This window comes from Aegilops tauschii, chromosome 6, assembly GCF_002575655.3.
Source record: "Aegilops tauschii subsp. strangulata cultivar AL8/78 chromosome 6, Aet v6.0, whole genome shotgun sequence".
NCBI lineage: Eukaryota > Viridiplantae > Streptophyta > Magnoliopsida > Poales > Poaceae > Aegilops > Aegilops tauschii.
In genome coordinates, this window is record NC_053040.3 from 81,506,431 (window position 1) to 81,514,640 (window position 8,210).

An 8,210-nucleotide genomic window follows, 5' to 3' on the forward strand; every position below is an offset into this window, starting at 1 on the left:
CGGCGCAGAGACGCGCAACCCTAACTCTCCTTAAACTCAAACCTCACACTGTCTGCTCCAAAATTAATCATAACTCTGATCATCAAACGATGAATTTTACCAGCTCTACACGAAGTTTCCCCATGCCGAGTTACACTGCGCGATTGTTCCGTGACAGCTCTTCTTCGTCCGGCCAATTGTGAGCTTCTCGATCCCTAAAGAGCTCCCTCCAAGAACACAACACCATCGTGTGTTGGTCCCATGGTGGACGCCAACTATCGTGGTTTTGTCACTGCAGATGTCCTCGTAAAAGGACTAAGTTGTGAGGCCATCGCAACTAAGTGGTCGCTTAAACGGGGTTGGTCGAAATCAAGAGACGCGAGTTTAACTCATGTTCGCCCCCTCGCGGTGGAGGTAAAAGCCTACATCTTATTTGATTGATATTGATGATGATGATCTTGATTACAAGGGCGGTCTTTCGCTACCTCTATCTCAAGAGTTATTGACGTGTCTCCAAAACTTGTCTCTAATGACTTGTCTCTAACTTCCTTTAGACGACCCAGAGCCCACTTTATATAATAGCAAGGACCCTGGGGTTTACAATAGGTTTCGAGTCCTACTCTTAATTGAACTCTAAGTCTTGTTGATGTTATGTGCCTTCCAAGTCAGGAAGTATCCATCCCGTGTATGATCCCTTGAGCCGGCAATAGCAAACCGGGTCTCCTCTTCCGAACCAATCAACCCAAACCGGATCAATCCTCCGCCGGGTCTCGCTTCCCTTGTCATGGAACTTTCCTCTTCTTGGACCTTCTCTGCGAGCCGGCCTCCTGTTGGGTCTTGTCACTGAGCCCTGCATTTCTCCTTGTCATCTTATCTTAACCCGAAAAACGGGCCGACCCATAGAGCCTTCAAGCTCTAGGCCGGGTCAAACCTTTTGCCGGATTATAACCGTGGGGAATATCCCCAACACGCACCATATGAGGCAAAAAAATAACAAACTGAAGCAAAACAGGGAGCCATGACAGGCAACTAAAGTGTCAAAGTGATTGTATAATAACTAAATTTATCTCTGTTGCCATATGAAGTATGACTAAAGTGTCAAAGTGATTGTACTTTAAGTAACAAAGAAATTTTCAAAAAGCAAAAAATCCGAACAAATCAAGCAAGTAATGTACAAAAAATCTGAACCGTGTCAAGCCAACTATTTCACATCAGAAAAAAAACGATTGTCCATTAAAATTGAAACTATTTACCTCTATTTCCATAAGGCAGTTACTTCCTCTAGATTTGCATTGTTCACACATATCATCCAAGACTAAAACCACATCATGCAATTCGGAAAATTTCAAAAAATACATTAAACAGAAACAATTTCCCCCACAGTGAATTGCTTTAGATTTGCAATGTTCAAATGGTGCAGTACTAACTGCAACAAAATCTACTTACAACATTGTGTGTTTGTGTGTGTGTGTGGGGGGGGGGGGGGGGGGGGGGTTGGCACAACATACAAGACAAGTCATTCACAAAACTAGAGCAACAAGCAAACGTGAATCTGAAGCACAAAAATATACACCAACCAACTCGCCTCAACACCACAGCAGCCCCAACTGCCTTCAAATCCTATATCCACGAGTAGCCAATCCCCTGCGCACCGAATTCCCAATGTCGCCAACCATAACGAGAACATCATCATCCACCATGTACTAGTCGATTTGAACAGCGGGAAAAGCGCAAAATCGAGACCAGATGTGCTTACCCAAGGATTGCGAGGAAGGAATGCTCGCCCTCTGCGCGAACGGCACGAGGCTGCTGCTTCCCTTCCGATGACCACCGCTCCCACCCAACGGGCCACAAGCCGACCAGGTGCCACTTGCACGCGACGCAGAAAGACACCGCGGCAACTGATGTCCACGATCAACATCCGACGGCGCAGAGGCGTGTGCGCTCGAGGACACAAACGAGCACAGCAGAACTTTTTAGGATTTGGGAAAATCTAAAATGCAAGACCACTATGAATGGAAGACAATAAACTTGAGGCCACATGGTGATCAGCGGGACAACTAGTAAAAAATTTTGCGAAAAAGCAAGACGTTTAGTGATTATAACCCTAAAACTCACAACACGTAGTACCATGTGCATAAATTAATTCATCACGTCTTCCAAGACAAACGCTCAAGTGAGAGCACAGGATGTACACTAAATCATACAAATACATTTCTTGCGTTGAATAAGTTTATACATTTTTTTGCGGGGAATAAGTTTCCATAACCGGCATCACCAAGGCCACAAAGGCCACTACATCATTTTTCAGACTAGTACTACTCGACACTCACATCTAGGTCACAGTCAGCTACCAGCATCCGGGCGGTCTCCCTCACTTCCTCAGGCTGCTCAGTGGGAATAACATAAGTATTAACATACATTTCACATAGGCAAAAATATGATGTGGCAACTACTTAATGAGAAGAGATGCAAATGGAGTAACATAAGCAGATAGGAGCAGCTACCTCTTTAGTTGCTTCTGGCTCATAATGTTCCTCTGGAGCCTTGTCTTTCCTTTCCCTTTGGCCTTCACCTTTGGTTTCTTCATCGGCTTAGCTTCTTCAAACAACTTTTCATCAAGGAAATCATCAGCGCTATCTTTGCTGCTATAGTCATCATCATCCTTTGGCCACCTCTTTCTACCTTTCTGCTTCTCCTTCATTTTTGCTTGGTGCATCTCCCATATAGTCTTCGTCTCAATACCCTTTCTCTCAAGGATACATCTGCTGAAGTCCTTGAGCTCCATGTTGAATGTTACCTCCATGTCTTGGTCGTGTCTTTGTTCCACATCAGATTTATTTCCTTCTAGTAAAAGAGCCAACCTGTCCTTATTTATTAACTTCCATTGCGACACACCATTTGGCCGAGACCGGTAACCGGAATCATCTACATCTTCTGATGCACTCTCATCACTTTCAATATATTTATAAATGTCATCAAACTGCAACAAAAAAAATACAAGACATCAAAGATGGATAAACAAAGTGCAGGACAAGAAACAAAGACCAACAGGTCAAAAAAATTCATGAGACAAAAGAGTAGAAACATGCAATGCATCATTTATCAAGTTTTGTGATTTTGTAACAACAAGTGACTTTGATGATACTGTATTTATTCCTTTATTATTCACTAGTTCTGCCTGAAAGCCTATCTTGACATTTGACACTGGGTTTACTCCCTTTGACAGTTATAAATTCAAAGAGATACTCAGTTTTTAGTTTTTAGTTTTACGTTAACAAATACTCCCTCCGTCCCAAAATTCTTGTCTTACATTTGTCTAAATACGGATGTATCAAGTCACATTTTAGTATTAGATACATCCGTATCAAGACAAATCTAAGACAAGAATTTTGGGACGGGGGGAGTATAAAACAACATAATTAAAATAATAGAGCTGACCTTATGTTTGAACGTTTCCCTCAAGATCTTACAATCTGGTTCATCATCATCCCAGGTGGGCTTAACTTTGGTATGCTGCGAAGGAAAAGTCTCAAAATCAGGATCCTTGTAACTCAAAGGTGCCTGCACAAAAGTTAAAACAAGTTACAAACTGAAAAGACCTCTTCTACTATAACTGAAAGGCAGGTTCTTTCTACATAGAATCATAAATTTGACAAGCAATTACTCCCTCCGTTCCTAAATATAAGTTTTTTTAGAGATTTCAATATGGACTACATACGGATGAATATAGACATATTTTATAGTGTAGATTCACTCATTTTGCTCCGTATGGAGTCCATATTATAGAATCTCTAAAAAGACTTATATTTAGGAACGGAGGGAGTAGACTCAAAGAGGAGACGGGATCTGGCAAATCAATAAACTCTGTGGAGCTCAGATCTGGGGCGATTTGGTTTTTTCAAGTCTCTGGTTGTTTTTCATGGTGCAGACTCAAGGAGGGGACGGGATCTGGCAAAAGCTTTGTCAATAAGCTCGGTGGAGCTCAGATCTGGGGCGATTTAGCCCTTTTTTTGAAGTCATGGTAGCGGAAGGGTCGTCCGGATCTGAAGCTTCTCATGGAAAGGAAGCGAAGCTGCGCATGCATTTCAGAGTGCTTAGCCCAGTGGTGCTTGCAGACCGAGATGGAGACTGTTCGGCTTCAACACGGCGTCCACCGCCCTGCGCTCTCCCAAGTGGTGATGTCCCCGGCAAGGGTGCAGGTGTCCATGCTCCAAACTTCAACAAAATCTCGGTGGAGAAGAAGGACCAAATCATGATTTTCTGATTTGTTGTATGTTCCTTTCTGTAAAACTAGAGTTGATGGCTCTTTACAAGGTCCTCGGTATAATTTATTATCGCAACAACCCGTTTGAATGCAGTTTCTGGGTCCTTTGGGAGCCTTCCCTTGTTCAAAAAATATGGATGCAAATACAATATATTCAAGTAATATACCTCTGTAGCTATGTCATGAGCAGGGTATTTGAACTCCATAGAGTCATAAATAAACTGCAAATCAAACACATTTGCCGTTTTCAAGAACTCGGTACCATCAAGAGTTGTGTATATGTGATCCGCAGTTGCACTAGAATCACACACCACAACTGCATAGTAGTACCTGCAGCAAGATCAATATAATCATCAGAGAACGGAACAACAAACCCTTGCAAGTAGTAACATTTTCATATGGCAAATATCAAATATGGATAGACAAGGCCATGGACATATGCACACAATCCCAAACATGTGAAGGAGAAGCTGCCATAGTTACATTTACACAGGATCTGAACATTTTTATATATTTTAATTAGCAAGAGAATATTATGGAGTATATTGTTAAAATACTGATTCAAACTTTTTGCAGTAAGTCCCAGACAAACAGAAAAGTAAACAAGGTGATAATCAGCAAAAGTATCTCAATGCTTTGTTACTAACCTCAGTTTGTTTAGCCCATAAGTACGGAGCTTGTTGTTCTCAGTCTCAGAGTCAAGTTCATCTTCTTTGCCATCACCATATCCATCATCACTGTCATCATCTTTCCCACCATCATCACCACCATAACCATCAGCACCAATAAGAGCAGAAGGGCCTTCAGTTGTCTCAATGTTCATGCACTTCAGTCCAAATTCTGCTGGATATATCGAGACTGATAGAACTCGCCCACCTTCCGGAATACAAGATGTCATGACCATATACAAGTCCACCGCCTGTTGAAAGGGCAAAACAAAGGAACAACATCATTGAGCCCAAGCAGCCAAAGAGAAGTTTCTATGAGCAACACAAACTATAAATGCAAGGGGTATGTTCCGTTGGTTTGATTTTCAGTTTTGCAAAACATAGTATTTCATTAATTAAATATTGACTATTATCAAAATATTTTGTTGGGGTGATGCAAAAATCATAGGAAGTGCTTGAATACCTCACCAAACAAACAATATACACACTTCAATGCAAAAAAACAAACATTAAGTTTGAGTAATGGGCATTTCTTTGGATACTTTTGGGATTCAGTTCAAATTTAGATTCCTTATTATCAAAGCGAGGCCTTATGGGTAAGGTTGCACAGATGTTGTGAGATATTGACAATTAGCACCTAAGACACAAAGAGACAATGATGGCTGACGTAATTTGGGTATAGATAAATATGGGCATCATTGTGTGAGGACTGAGGATGTCTGGACCAAAGAACCCAGTAATTTGACATCACTTCAGAATTTTAACTAATCCTGAATATCAACATTTGGGGCATCTATATCTCAACTAAAAACAGGCGAATTTTAGTGATAGAGATTTCACCTGTTCTCAACAACAGAAAAAGATGAGAAATGAGAACATCTAAGCCAAACAACATGAATCTATGCATCGTACTTCAACCTAACCAACCTAACAAACTACCAAAACAACATAGTATTTTTAGAACTCCTTTTAGTGTTTTACTAGCGTGTAGTTAATAAAATGCCATCTAAACAACCCTTAAAGGTTTTATACAAGTCTGCAATTAACACACAAATGCAAGAACAAAGAAATGCACATTTACCTCACAGAAAAGAAACAAGTTGGACTAAAAAGACATTAATTCAAGGTAATTCTCATGCAACTCACATAATAAAACTGCCTTTTGAACATGGCTGAAATTGTTCAGGCAGACAGATTACTTCTCTAGATAAACAGAAATTTGAATTGGCACACACCTTAATATGATCCCAGTCCATGTTCACAATAGCAAGCCTGTGAGTTTCCTTGTCAATCACATGTGTATCGTCATGCCTAGACATCAAGTGATGAGCAATGCCACAGCCCACAAATTACTGCAACATAAATAAATAAGTCAATGAAGTAGAAATAATGCAAGGAAAATGTCTGTCTTTGAAGACAAGAAAAATGCAACTAGCAATGTCACTCATGAAGATAATTTAGGAACATATGAAGATCCAACATATAAGAACACACATAACATAAGATGCATATAATTGCAATAAAACTAACTATGCTGGCAATTTTTCTCCGTTTTGGAATATTTAGAAAAATAGAAAAATAAGAAGCAGTCCGGGAAGGACACGAGGGCTCCACGAGGGTGGAGGGCGCGCCCTACCCCCTGGGCGCGCCCCCCTGCCTCGTGGGCACCCCGTGCGCTCTCCGGACTCCGTTTTCTTGCACGACACGTATTTTGGTCGGTAAAAATTCATTATATAATCTCCCGAAGGTTTTGACTCCTGTATAACGCAAATATCCTCTATTTTTGTTTCGAGCTGTTTTCTGTCAGGGTTGTCAATGCCAGGCATCATGTCGTCCCCCTCCTCCAACAATGGTGACAACGATGCTTGGCTAATGAAGATAGAGCTGAAGAGGGAAGAACCCATGGAGATCAACAAGGGTGAAGGGATCAAGAAGGCCACGGAGGACCAAGTTCCGGCAACAGAAGACATCCTTCAACTTGATCACAATCTTCTTACCCCAACTGAGATCGAAGCTTTCAAGATGATTGAGTTAGCTCGCATACAAAACAAGTATCTCACACGTGAAAATATTTTGTTGAAGGAGCATATCATCGCACTCAAGGGCATTATCCGCAAGTTGGAGGACCTCTTACGCTCGATGTGCGACTATCCATCATCACCTCCACCTTCTTCACCAGCAAAGGAGATATAATCATATGGGTATGGGCACTCCCCTTGGCAGCTGCCAAGCTTGGGGGAGGTGCCCCGGTATCGTATCACCACCACATCTCCTATCTTTACCATTTTTCTTAGTTCGATCCTTCTTAGTAATATCTTGATCTAGTAGAATAAAGTTTTAGTATGATCTAGTTTTGAGTTTTGCTTTATGATCCCTTTATGTAATCGAGTCCGTGAGCTATATAATAAAGATTAGTGTTGAGTCAAGGGCTTGATTATCTTGCTATGATCTTGCGTGAATAAAAGAAAAGAGAAAAGATTAAAAAGAAATAAAAAGAGATCATATTGATCTTATGAAGAGTAATGACTTCACATAGAAAGAGTATGATGATTAAAAGTTGTTGAGAGTTGACAAACATAGCTTTGGTCATCGTTGCAATTAATAGGAAGTAATAAAGAAAGAGAGGTTTCACATATAAATATACTATCTTGGACATCTTTTATGATTGTGAGCACTCATTAAAATATGACATGCTAAAGAGTTGATGTTGGACAAGGAAGACAACGTAATGGGTTATGTTTTCTTATATCTGAAATAAAGTATATTGTCATGGATCATCCAACTTGTTGAGCTTGCCTTTCCCCTCATGCTAGCCAAATTCTTTGCACCAAGTAGAGAGACTACTTGTGCTTCCAAAAATCCTTAAACCCAGTTTTGCCATGAGAGTCCACCATACCTACCTATGGATTGAGTAAGATCCTTCAAGTAAGTTGTCATCGGTGCAAGCAATAAAAATTGCTCTCTAAATATGTATGATTGATTGGTGTGGAGGAAATAAGCTTTATAAGATCTTGTGATGTGGAAGAAATAAAAGCGACGGACTGCATAATAAAGGTCCATATCACAAGTGGCAATATAAAGTGACGTTCTTTCGCATTAAGATTTTGTGCATCCAACCCTAAAAGCGCATGGCAACCTCTGCTTCCCTCTGCGAAGGGCCTATCTTTTATTTTTTATCTTCTACCTTATGCAAGAGTCATGGTGATCTTCACCTTTCCTTTTTACATTTTATCCTTTGGCAAGCACGGTATGTTGGAAAGATCCTGATATATATATATATATATATATATATATAT

At 40.6% G+C, this 8,210-nt stretch overlaps 1 pseudogene; it reads right to left on the reverse strand.

Annotated features, from left to right (window-relative positions):
* Nucleotides 1-1,565: 1,565 nt before the first annotated feature.
* Nucleotides 1,566-6,254, reverse strand: LOC109766340 (pre-rRNA-processing protein esf1-like; annotated as a pseudogene).
* Nucleotides 6,255-8,210: the final 1,956 nt, after the last annotated feature.